The 13,806-nt window shown below is 36.1% G+C and overlaps 1 protein-coding gene across 3 annotated transcripts in view; it reads left to right on the top strand.

Annotated features, from left to right (window-relative positions):
* The window catches only part of GABRB2 (gamma-aminobutyric acid type A receptor subunit beta2), a 163,278-nt gene that overhangs the window by 125,978 nt on the left and 23,494 nt on the right, over positions 1 to 13,806 (top strand). The gene's annotated exons all lie outside the window — the stretch shown is intronic.

Here is a 13,806-nt window from a genome sequence, read left to right as displayed (position 1 = left end):
TAAGCAGTGCTGGTAACTGAGAAAGCAGTGCTTCTTTCAGTCTAAGGGAAACAAGGATCTAAATGCGAGTAGAAGAGCTGTCTAGCAAACATAACATAAATTATGACCTAAGCGTTTGTTACTACATATTCCTTGTCACTCTACACTTCAGAACAGGTGTTAGCCACAGTCTCCTGGCAAAATTGTATCTTTGCTAATTAAATTCTGCCCTGCTAAATTCCCCCTGAAATTTTAATTGGATTTTGTATTCCTCACTGTATGCCGTAAATTGTTGTGTGAGGCTGCTTTGTGCTATTAAATGGCTGCATTTAATTGGTAGGTGACATACTCCTTATCCCCTAATATGGTGTTTTATCATTTGTGAAGTAATTTAAAATTTATTAATGCCGGTAGCTACAATCCATGAAATCTTCGTAAGACAAAACTCATTCTTGGTTTCCCCCAGTCTTCTCAAGTGACTTTATTTGGCTAAAAACTGCGTTAGAGAATTGTCTCAAGGGAATGTACAGGTAGAACTGTAAAGTGTTTCCTTCTTCTTCTTCAAAAAAAAAAAAAAAACCAACCCAACTTCATCCACGCTGAGAACTGATTTAAAAAGAGAGTATAGTATAAAGACATATTATAAAATGAACTAAGCTGAAACATTGTTCTCATGAGGCAGACACATTTTGGAAGTATGCTCTCGAAAATTGTTTTTCTCTATGCTTTAGACCATTCACAAGTTAGCACTTCAGAACACACTATGGATTAATTTGCACATACCTTAAATATATATTTCGACTGGATTTAGGTAATAATAGAGCCTTAAACACTTCATAGTTTACCAAAGTCGAAGTTAAGGCAGACAGCTGGAAAGCAAAATTGTTTCCCTTGGTTTTTTCCTAATATGCTTCTAATTAATTTTCCTTTTTAAGGAGGGCCTTTCTTTATTGCAATACTTTTTTTTTTTTTTGTCTTTTTCAAATTTGATTTGATTTTTGCCTTCCTGTAATTTAAGTGCTAAAATACTTCTAGTCTTTCTAAACTGGAATTAATTTTCCCTTGATAATGCCATTTCTCATATGATTAAGGTTCTAATGCTGTCTAGTGTTGCCATGATGGTAAAAGCGACAGAAAACAGTTACCCAGTGTTAGTTTGACATTATTTCTGATCACCTTTCTGGGCTGAAAAATGTCTATTGGCAGGTGTAAACCCTCATGACTCTATTGACAATCAACACCATCTGAGCATCTGACACTGTATTGCTGTCTTTTCTCAGAAAAAAATTCTTACTGCAGTTTCTGAGTTACCAGTGACTCTGAAATGTTGACATATGGTAATTCTGCAGAACACAGATGACACAAGTGTGACTTCTGACATGTCTGCTCATGGAAAAATAGCATACACTTAGAAGATTATTCTCAAAGTCAGTGAAAATTCTTTTTCAAAAAAGGGATCATGCCTGAATATGCAGTTCAGATATAAGTCCTCAGGAATTATGCCATTATCATGTACAACAAATATGACAGTTTGGTGATTTCCTATTTTTCATTTTTCCTGAGATTCTTTGTTATTTATATGGGAACTTTCTTGATATACTTGATGTTCAAGTTATGTAGACAATGTCTGTAGCTAGGGGTATGCTTATATGCATAGTTTTATGCATTAGACCATGTATTCATACTCTGCTATTTAGAGTGGGTAAACATATCAAAATCTGGATATTTAAGAAGAAATTTAGCATATTTTTGTGTATGTTTTCAGAAAAAAATCTCCATTTCTTTTTTCCTGTTTTCTGCTGGTTTTTAATGGATTGCTTGCTAGTTTGCCAGTAGGCTGTTTAAATGTTGGTGTTATGTTAATTCCATATCTTCAACTATCAACCTTATTCCAAGTGCGCTGATGATCCAACAGAAAATGTTAACAATATGGTGCTATTTTCCTTATTTAATGATGCGTCAAATAGTTATAATGAACAGGGTCATGAATACATTTGGATTAGTGAAGAGGACAACAGTTTGATCAGTGCACCATAGATTTTTATTTTATTTATTCTAATTAAGCTGGCAGGCAGCCTACTATGTATACGATTTTGTCCAAAATCAAACCAAACAAACAAAAAAAACCTTGGAAGGAATGTTATGGTTAAATTACCATCCACTTAGCATTTAATATTATTGGGCCCTTTCCCCCGCTTTGTCCTAGGAAGTGTTCTACAGATGTTGATCTACTTTATCATTGTGGTTCTGATATTGGAAGTTTTTTTATCAGTGATCTCCAGCTATATGTACAGTAAGGCTGCAGGGAGAATATGGAGGTGTAGAGGTTGAGCGTATAGCTTAAAGCTCAGTCGTGCATCCGCTCTGAGAGCCACTCCTCGCCATCCTGCTCTTGGGCTTCTGGTATTTACTACACTTGTGACCACAGGAATATGGGTGCTTTGTTTTTTTCTGGGGTTGGGGATGACCCTCTCCTTTAGGTTCCCATGCATTTATGTTTATGGTACTTACTAGTATAGCATTTACTGTTGTTCATGGCAAGACAGTTCCATTAAAATGAAGAGTAAACAGTGCTCTATTTTTAGGAGTTTGCAGACCAGCATGGTTTTTGGTTTCCTTGAACAAAAAGAGTCCTATTTCTTCCCTTTTGACTCGGCAATATTTTTTCTTTCAATAACTCTTGGTACTTTACAAAGCAAGAATCAGACTCAGTCTGTGTTTCTCTGAGTGCTTGGTAGAGGGAAGATAATAAAGTATTTCCTAGCCATTTCACCACTGTGCATACAAGTTGGATGTAATTACAGACCTTGTGCCCAGGAAAACATTGGGTTTGCAGCCTTTCCACTCGTCTAACAGGTCCATGAGGTGTTCCAAGTCAAAGTGGTTGTTAAAAGCCACTTGGAACAGTTCAGCTCTCAGTGTTCCCACTTCTAACTTGTGATGAAATGACATGGTAAAACTCTAATGAGAGAGATCAGTATCTTCAACTCAGTGCCTTCCAAAGATATGTTTTGCGTATTCCCATTTATTCGTTGCCACATAAGAGGCTTTTCATTCTAAGCTTTGGAGAAATAGTTGTCTTACACAATAGTAGTAATAAAATATTTCCTAATAAATACTATAGCATATCTGTACTTGTAACATAAACAGACTGCAGCAGTAATTCAAATATTATACAAAGTTGGGAGCACCACAGGTAGGACAATGGCTTAATAAACATGTTGACAAGGTGGCTGTTAAATACCTGTGGCACTGATGTGCTCCTGAGCCGTGACAACCTGCTGGAGACCAAGGATGCTACAGGGTAGGGAAGGAAGCCAGTTTTCATGTTTACAGTAACAGAGCTCACTGTACTTTCAGCTTCTTCCTTCTACACAGAAGCAATGTGTTCCCTGCAAATAATAATTTTGTGATACATGAATCCCACAGACACATACAGGATAACACTTTCCAAAGGAAGGACAAAGTTGGAAAACAGGAATAGAAATGTAGATACTGACACATGTGATGCAAATAAGCCTTGGGTTGTAAGGATATGCTAGGAATGTCACTGTACAGGGAAGAAGGCAGTTTAAATAGGGAACACACGAGCACAGGTATGGAATACTGTAGGCTCATGTGAAAATACTGTCAAAGTGCTTGATTTTTTTGTGTAGTTTGGAACAGAATTTGAGTCATAATTCCTTCAAGAATAAAGCTGTGCAGTTGTAAGTGTCAGAAAAATATAGTGATTATGAAGTACTAATAATAGCATTTTCCGTTGCTGCATTGTGTATTATACATTATTGTATTATTCATGTGTTTTTCTCTTAGTTTTTTTGAAGAAGGGTATTTATTTCAAAGGCATGAGAGAGGTGCAGTCCACATGGGGCTCTCAGCATAAAGATGTAGTGCTTTAACTTTTGTACTTGAGGCTGATTCCCTTTTATGTATGTTAAAATATTGTACTGGATTCTTTTTAATGAACATTTACATGCAGATATGCTGCTTTTCCAGCCCAAGAGGCAACCTTATGTAATACATATTTGCATATTGACACAGTTATGATACAAGAGCTAGAGAAAAACAGACTAAAAGTCAACAGAGTGTGTTAAAATCTACTTGCGGGGAAAAGTTCCTTTAAGGGTTGGCATTATCTTGTCTCAGTCACATCTACTTCAAGAAATAGGCATAGCCTCGAGCAATGCCTGGAGTTGCTACTAAGAAAAAAAGTGAATGTTAGAAAAGTTATAGACGATTTTGTTAACTTAAAAACTTCTGAAATGTGAAATGTTGTGATTAAGTCTTCTTGGTATGGTACCTGGGAACGTCAGTGCAAACCAGAGGGGAATACAGGATACCAAGTAAAACAGGATATTGCCTATAGAGCAGGATTTAACGTGGCTTTGTGGTACATAAAAGCCAAAACTTTAAACTGGTCTAGAGTCAATGAACTCTTCTAGTGAGGAAAATGTGAAAGGAGGTTGCACCTGCCTCGGATTTCACAGGAGGTAGCTGCTTAACGGCGTGTTTGGGGTTCTTCAGGGTTACAGTCTTCTGTGGCAATTTAATGCAGAGAGCTGAAGTAGACTTCTTTCTCCTTCTTTGGCTTTGTCCCATCTCCTGTTAAAACGCTTCCACTTCCTGCTACCTTGTGCATACCTATCCACAACCATTAGCATCTCGTTACCCGCCAAATAACTGTTCTTTGTACACCATTTCTACAACCTGGAGGGCTGGATGTCAAAAGAATTTATTCTCGGCTCTTTCAGCATCCTAGGAAAGTTGTTGGGACACTGCCAACAAACCTGCGCTGTCTTTTCTGATAGAGGTGTCGCAACAGAGTTTCCTACAGAGAAGTCCTCTGAGCCTTGAGGCAGGCAGCTCCCACTGAAATATTTTGAGAACGCAGCAATGTGGTTTCTGATACCAACTAGGCTGTGTGAAGGACGTCTAGGAATGTTACAGGTCTGTTGCAATTTTGAGGAAATATTGATGTAGTTCTAACAAGATCAGGGTCTATAGTTAATATTCCTATAAACTTCATTCACATGGTACTGCATAAATAGTTCTCCACAGCAAAGGTACATGTAATTAACCTTGAAAAAGCTTTTAGAAGACAGAGGACTTATCCAGATAGGATACTATATTAAGAAAAAGTTCCCAAATCTATATATGGACGACTTCAGAAAGAGTATTCATTATAACTAACTCATTACTAAAAGAAAATTAATTTTTGCAAGCTCAGTTAGGTGTCCAACACCAACCTTAATTCTACTTGTGTAAATACACGTATGTTTTTAATGTTCTAATGATACCTAGCTCTTATCAGTATTTATCTTATCAGTATTTTAGCATATTGTTGTTGGACAGTTAATGAGAGCGATGTTCCTATTCTTTCATAACCAGATCTTTTACAGTGTTTTCGATACTATGATGGCCTGAATACTGCAGGTAAAGACAGAATAATATTCCAGAACATTGCCTCACACAGCCTTGCAACCTAACGTATCTTAATGAATAAATATTTTTCTAAATTGAACAAATGGCACAGGCACCAGACAGCAGGGCTTTCTTCTACAAATTACATTTTTCTCTTTGTGGCCTTGGATTTTTAATACAGCTATGGAATAATTAAGCAGAGTGGAGTATTAATACGGTTTTATAAATAATGTTAAGGTTGCCAGATGTTGTTCATTTTTTCTCTCGTTTTTTTAATGTACATCAGCATTCAGAATGTAGGCTGATAGTGGGCTGTGGGAATCTTAGATATGTAAGACCAAATGTTGTAAAGTATTAAAAATTGAGCTTATGTAGATGATGCTTTACTGATTAATTTGTTTGGATATACCCCTCACTTCTGTTTCCAGTTTTGAGAAGACCAGCTCTTAAATCAGATAAAAGGGCAAATGTCCAACATATACAGCCTTTCAATGAAGTTTTCTCTTAAGAAAATCGGGAGCTTTATTTACCTATTAGAAAATAATATTCAGTGTCTAAGGCCCTTCATCATTTCCAGAGCATATGTAATTGTTTTGGACACCAATTTTTCTCTGCATAAATTTCAAGTTAACATAGTCAAATGAGATAAAAGTGTAGGGATCAGCTCAAAACATGAGGATAAGTGCAGGTTGCAATGATGAAATAGATGGTAGGGTGCAAATGTAAGCATATGTTTTCCCCACATGATCTTTGTCCTTAATAAAGCATGGGAGGAGAAAATAATTTGTCATTTACACCCATTCAGTGTGGATGTACGTTTTACTATAAAAGTTCTGTTCCTGGAAACATGGCCTACTTAAGAGTAGAAGACAGTTGCTAATAACTGTTTTCAAACATCAGGAAGAGTCTTCAGTTTTGTGCAAAAAGTTGGGGCTTAGGGCATTTCCATCAATCTTCAAAACTATCTTTTTGGAATACAGTTCAGAAATTCAGCGTATATTTGCATCAAAGTACAAAAAATTGTTCCCTCTTCACCTAAGTTGGATCTTTACTATTGTGCAAAACGATAACAGTACTTTCGAATTGAATCATTACTTATACATATGCCTCATTTAAAAACACATAAGAGATTTCATATTTGACTCTTTGCTTGATGAGACTACCCATGCAAAATCTATTCCATTTTTAGCTATTTTGCAAGTATGTCCTTATTAATACAGGTATTTCCTCAAATCTGCAAGTTAGATACCGCCAAATTAATTTGCTCAGATAGGTGCAAGCATGGCACAGGAAACTTGCTGAGTGAAGACGAGGCAGAGGCTGAAAGAGGCTGATTAGGTTCAAGAAACTGGCAGGTCTTCAATATTGCTTTCGTTGAGGAAACATACTGTCAACAGAACAAGAAGGCCAGGAGAATAGTGTAGGAGCAGAATGATGGTATTTACTGCCTCAGGTATTTGTGGCTTCCTTCCACTCATTCAAAACAACTCTGACTTCTCATGGGTGATTTTGCCCTCACTATGCTCAATCAGATTATGCAATTGGTATGGGCTGCTTATGCAAAAAACGTACCGTAGATCTTTTAAAAGAACTATAAAGTTGATTTTTTTTATATACTGTACATGTTTAATTATTGAGTCCCTTAAGAAATAAGTTAACAGAACACTGCGTAAATCTGCTGGAAGTATCACAGTCAAACAGAGCTTCTGTCCACCTCTTTATGGATTTTATATAATAATCCAATTAATACTTAAGAGATTCAGATTCATTAACTGTGTATTTTGTTCAGGTGAAAATTTTGAGCCCTGTGTATTAAATATGTGCAATTAATTATCATCCTTTTTACACTGGAGTTTTTTGGATATGGTGGAAGATTCCAGTAGGCCTTGAGTAGTGTCTTGGCATTCTGAGTTACTCCTTCAACGTGTATACCACAGTTCAGCTTCCTGGGGGATGAGCTTAGTTTCTTATTAAGGTTAAATCTCATGAGCTCGGTGAAACAAATGTTTTTCCGTAAGCAATTTTTGATGCCAAAGCGTGGTATTGAAGATATTTATTCTTTTTATTTAACTTCGACATTATTTCATTGACTTGAGTGTGGAAGAAAATAATTATGAACGATGCAGTAACATTTTCTTAAGTCTTGAAACATAGTAAATACTTTGTTTTCACTTTGTAGATTACTCTGGAAAAAAGCCCATTTTCTGCTTATACCTGATTGCACTCGTCTTTTCAAAATGGTTATTTTCACTTAAGTTCTGTTCATTTTGTGATTTAATGGCTTTGAAATAGATCACTTATGATTAAAATGAATACATCAATTCATATTTACATCAGCTGCAGTTCACATTTAAATAGCAATTTGTTATTTCTTCCTAAATGTTGCTTTCCTCAGCAACAATTGATATCATCCTCACAGTTATATATTGCAATTTTCTACTGTGTCTTTGAAGATCTACTCTTACGAGAAGTGAAAGTAAATTTCTTGGTTCTTCTGTATAGCTGATAATCAAACTGAGCTTCAAGAAAATAGAACATTAACCTGGGCTTCTTAATATTCGGCTTCCCAGTATTCTACCATAGTCTACTTTTAATTAAAAATTAAACTAAGGTTTTTTTTTTTCCCCCTCTCATTAAAAAGACTCTTACATATAAAGCAGATTTGTCATGTTTGTTATGGTTACTTGTGTGTTCAGGAACTCCTTTGTGGTGTGATATGTTTAATAGGGAGTTAATAAACTTTACTGCAGAATTGTAATGTATATTAATCTGCTTTTTGAAATTTACAGATTGAAGCATTTTTTTCTTTCTAATTTTACTGTTAGTGGAAGCGAGAAATAAGTATGTTTAGCGCTGCCTTTATATCAGCAACTGTCACCACCTATGTTTTCTGCACATAACGTTTTCTTAACATCATCCATGCTACACTAAAATCCCCTTCAAAGATGATCCAGACTTAAATCAATACACAAAACTGACATAGCGTTGTCAACCTTATCCTCAGAAGAGGTCCTCTGCTAAATGAAGTGAGTGGGTTAGATAGTATAAACTGTGGCAGAGCTATGGGATTGCATGTTTCTTGGTACTGTATAAAATGTGTATGGTTATCTAACAGTATTTGTTTGCCTACGGAAATCAGACATGTAATTTTTTAGATTATTTGTACTGGTGAGGCTAACTGAGCTTAGGGAAGCAGAAATATTGCAAGAAATTGCCAAGTTCTAGGAGCTAGAAGGTTTTTGAATATTGTTGCGCTGATACAGTTATCCCTGTCTGTTTCTGATCTCTCTTTCTTTTCCTAGAAGTATTGTAACAGTGGAAATTTACTTATGAAAGCACTTTGCAGCAAGTGCCCTTATTGTACAAATTATTTTCATTGAAATCGTTAGGGAAAATACCAGCAATAACATTTAATGGGTTGCGCCAGGACACCTATTCTGTAAGTTACCAGGCTTACCGTAAGCAAAAATCAGCCTGAAGTGCCTACATGAAAATCAAACTTGGTTCTGCTAACGCCATGAAAAGCCTACTCTGAGCCCTGGAATCAATTTTATAATTTCACTTGTCCATCAAAACACCTTTTTTTAATAGCTGTATACTGTCCTACGGTAATTATGGAGTCACATTTCCTTCTTCCCTTCTTTCTTCTCCCCACCCCACTCTCTCCAGTAAGGAACCATTTGAAGATTGTTTTTTGAGAATGTTACCAATTTAATCTAAAAATCAATTGAGTTTCACTGTAGTCAGAAAATTGCACATCCTCTTTTGTATCCAAATACTCAGAGTCTTAGGGGGAAAAAGTCTTTGAAGTGAAATGTAAAAAGAATTTTAATGTTTTATGCAGTAAGACAGAATTTGGGGGGGGGGGGGGGGAGAAAGAGGCGAGAGAAACAAGTACGATGTGCTTTTTCCAGTTTCTCTGATGCCAAATGTGTTCAACAATACCCAAACTCTGACTTTCCTTCTCCCTTTGTATCACCCCATTGATTTCAGCGTGCAGTAACTTGTATTCTCCTCAGCATTGAAGATCTTTGCAAATTCAAAGAAACACTTCGAACTTATTATTTCCGGCTATGTGTTGAATGAATAAGTGGATGGTGAAGAATGAAGTGATGCAGTGAACCAAGTTTGAGTGTTCTGAAGGGTTTTGGAATTTCAAAATATACTTTGCGTGTTACTTGTGATTTTATAAGTAATTTTTTTGTTTGCTCTTTGCAAATGCAAAAATGCTGAAGAAATTCTTGAAAAAGGAGAAATTGGTGGTTATATATTAAAAAATAAATAAAATGCATAGATATTTCTACTGAAAGTGTTCAATGATCTGTTATCAGCTGATGGTTCAGAGCAGAGTGAGGTTATTAGATGGCCTCAGAATCCACTCTATGTTTTAGCCACATTTTCACTGTTTTGCATGTTTACGTCATTATTTTTTGTGACAAATCAACAAATGCCTTTCCTTTAGTCTCCAGGTGCGACCATAGTATTAGTAATACGGACCACTTGAATTCCTACAGAGTGTGCACACTGTAGATGTGTATGTGTATCTACATATCAACCTAAAATATAGCCCAGCTGTCATGTACAAACAAAAGCATTGTGAGGCAGTGAATCCTGCTCATAAATCCTGAGTTTTTTAGAAAAGTTGGCTTCTTTTTTTTCCATTGTGTGGTGTTTCTGATAACTGTTCTGAGTCTTAGTACTCTCATGTGCAGCCAATAATGCTACAGCTTTCATTTTAGGTGGTTTGTATTTAAAGAATTTCTGAATTTTGACTTCTCTTAAATAGACTGGAAAAAAATAGGTGTTTCTGTAGTTTCTGTATGAAGATGTTTTTATTTTATGTTCTACTAGTTGTTTATTTTTCTTCTACAGTGCTTCATCATCTGTCATTCCTTGAAGTGCAGTCAATGATAAACTCCCTGTCCATGTTAAAGGGAGTCGAGAATGCTTTGCTTCTCTCAGGGTTGGTGCCATATTACGAGGACAATGTATTGATTTGTTTGACTGCCAATATGTGATGCATGACAGAAATGAGAAATTGAACTTTCTGAATGTGAAGTAAATCATGCTGCTGATGATATATGAATGATTTAGGAAAAAGCAATCAATCAGGTTCTCTGTTCTGGTAGCAGTGCTACATACAATTTAATATATAGTAAAACAACAGTTCTTTTACATCTAAATCAAATAGTGTTTTGTGCTAAACTCAGATTCTTGCAAAAATGACTTGCAGCATTTTTGGTGTTAATATGCTTTACTTTCTACATTACTGATGTGATCTGATAATTTAGAAATATTGAGCTGACATTCATTAAGTCTGCCTTTTTCTTGTCAAGAGCCACAGATTATTCTTTCTAGACTGCTTATTACTATTTTAAATTGGTTGGTCTTTAAATAATTTTAACTTGTAAGTAGAGTTGTTTTGAGTCCCAAATACCTGCAGATGGAGTTTATTATAGCCACAAGTAATTGGACTTTAATATTTGTAAAACATCCACTAGAGATGTGAATAGGCCCATTCTCTCTTCTGGCAGATGTTTTGCGGATATTAGACCTATATCCAAGTATATCTGGGTACTTTAGCAGTACACAATAGCATTCATTTGCAGATAACTAGAATATTCTTTTCTCTCCTTCTCCATGTTATGAAATGAATGGGATGACCAGAAAAGTAAAGGAGATCATGACAACCTGATGAATTTCTGCTCTGCAGAATCTGCACATACTCCTCATACCATGCAACACTTGGAAAAATGACCAAAGAACTTACTGCACTGAATGAAGGATTTGTGCTTCACACAAATACTGAAACAAATGTATTCCCTTTAAATGTCTTCTTGAAGTGGGCCTGTCTTGCCATGAACACAATCGTTAATGACCTCCATCCTTGTACCATTGATCTTCCTGGAAAAGTACCTTTTAAAGCAAATGAAGCAGATCTAGCAGTACTTAAAATCTAGTATCCTGCAGAGAATAGAAACAACTAGTCAACAGCCAGTGCCCCCATGCTAACAGTAATTTCCCTTCCTGTTAAACAACTGCTTCTCCATCGGGAGAGGGTACACCAACATGTGTAATGGTCCTCTGTACAGCACAGAAAGGGCAGAGAGCCTTCTTTCCATGCAGTGTTTGGGAACATGACAACAGCTTTTGTTATTAGAGGATTCAGGTGGTAAGTAACCATTTGCAAAAACAAAGTCCATTTGCTGGAATACAGCTTTTACAGGTATCCGGTGGAGAACCAGAGGACGGGGCCAGGCAGGATGAGGCATTCACACCCACAACCCAGGGAAGAGGAGAGGAGTTACCAAGGTGTTACAGGAACAGTGTCAGAGCCAGAACTTTGTATAAACTTTTACCACAAGAAGTAATGAATGTAAAAGAGCTAAATTAAAAATTACAGTATCTTGTCAAAGGTTTTCAAGCTGTATTTCACAGCTCAAGCCTGTTAGTTCAGAAACTATGGTAATCTCAGTTACATAGCTAAGTATAAGTATTCCTCTTTTCTTAAAATGTTCAATACTTAGAAGTGCCTCAGTATTTCAGCTCATTTTGGAAGGAAAGAAACTTTTGCAGTATTATGCTCTTCCATCATGTACCTTTTGCTATCTTTATATTGTGGAGGAAATAGAACAAGGTTAATTGAAGAAATGAGAGAGAGGGAGGGAGGCTCTCATATAATTAGGCAGTCTCAGAAAATCATAATTAAGCAGCAAAATACATTAGTTCCTCGTGAAAGCAAAACAATTCCAATCTCCTGGGTAAGGCTGTAATTTGACTCTTTTGAAATAATTTAATTGATACTACAGAACAATTCAAAATCAGTTCTAACAACAGTGTTGGCTGAACTAAGGTTGCCTTGCTTAGCCATTGGAAATTGTGCTAAAACTATTCTTACCTCTAAATACAGCACCTCGTGGTGAACGTGCAACTATTTCATGCTGTAAATTTCATCTGAGACAATTCTATGTGGGGTGCTAAAGGTTTTCCTATGCAAAGTTTCAGTAAGCGAAAAGGAAAGTTCCATCACCTGTTGATCTTCATGAGACAACTTCAAAGCTGATGAGTTCCGATGATTAAAAATACAGATTTCAGCCTATTTTGTTGTATCACAAAGTGCGTAAGAAGCATCGGTATGATTGTGGGGTCGCGGTTAATGCTTGTTTGATTACAGAGGGTAGGCCTTCTACTGACAGACAGCAGTAATCTTGGCTCCTTTTCAGACCTCTCATGTTTTAGACTCTGAACAAGTAACATACAATAAATGCAAAGATTATGATATCTATGAGATTCTTTGTTTCACAAAAATTCAGCAAAGAGGAATTTAGCCAATTTGTTTGATTACACTGTCCAAACAGAGGAGGGAGGCTAAATATTATGAGAAGTCACTAGTCCAGATTACGTTCAGTTATTCCTTTGATAATTCTCCTCTTGGTGAAACGAGAGAAAGTATGAGGGGAAACAAATCAGTGACCATTGATGTAAGCTGTTTGCTGATGTGATTCTTAAGGAGTTCTGGGTATGTGAAAAGCATATCATGTTCCACACTGTAGAGCTTTTTCTCCCTTAACTGTTAAAGATACAGTTAGAAGATACAAGCCTCTTTTTTCTTTGGTTGATGTCATCAGCTAAAGCTAGTGAACTTTTGGGTAAATGGAAAGATTAAGGAAGAACTTATTTCACAAAAATTTAAAAAATCTATTCTCTCATCAGTTTTGCTGTCAATGTCAGCAACTTTCAGAGAAGAGCAGGTTCCATCTTGAACTCTTGATGTTGACGAGCTGTTCAAAATCTGTCCTATACGAATGAGATGGCTCTGATTCCTGAAATTAGTTGCCCATTTTCTGCCCTCAAACTACTCTAGATTTGCTGCTAGCCCCATGAAAAAATTCCAAAAAATGGAATTGCTGTCAATATGCTGTAAGAATGTAACTATCAAAATACATTAGAACTTGCTGTATGTTGGATAGGTTTTTATGGTTGTTTCAGTGTTTTTACAGTTTATTGGTTCATATCTTCAAACTTGCTTGCCTTCTGCTACTGCTGTGCACTTGGATTATACTTGGATTTTCAAAAATGCGTGGAAATAGTTTTATCGTTTCTAGGTTATCACAATAATCTAAATTATACGTTGAAATTAAGTGCTATTTGAACACTCTAAAATGGTGTTTATTATATAATTTTGTGCTTTGTCTGTGCGTGAGAACTTAAAATCAAGGTCAAATATATATCATTTTATTATGTCAGTTTCCCAAAAGGTCATAGTCGTCATTCTACCTCTGAGTTGTTCTCTTTCTTTTCAATTTTCAACAACAAAAACCTTTAAAAGTCTACAAACCTTCATGAATATCTTATCTCCTGGCTTTGTAGCAGATTTATTTCTGATGTCTACTGATGACTTCTGTA

Source organism: Gavia stellata, chromosome 16 (genome assembly GCF_030936135.1).
Source record: "Gavia stellata isolate bGavSte3 chromosome 16, bGavSte3.hap2, whole genome shotgun sequence".
Classification (NCBI taxonomy): domain Eukaryota; kingdom Metazoa; phylum Chordata; class Aves; order Gaviiformes; family Gaviidae; genus Gavia; species Gavia stellata.
This window is presented reverse-complemented; position numbering and strand designations above follow the sequence as displayed.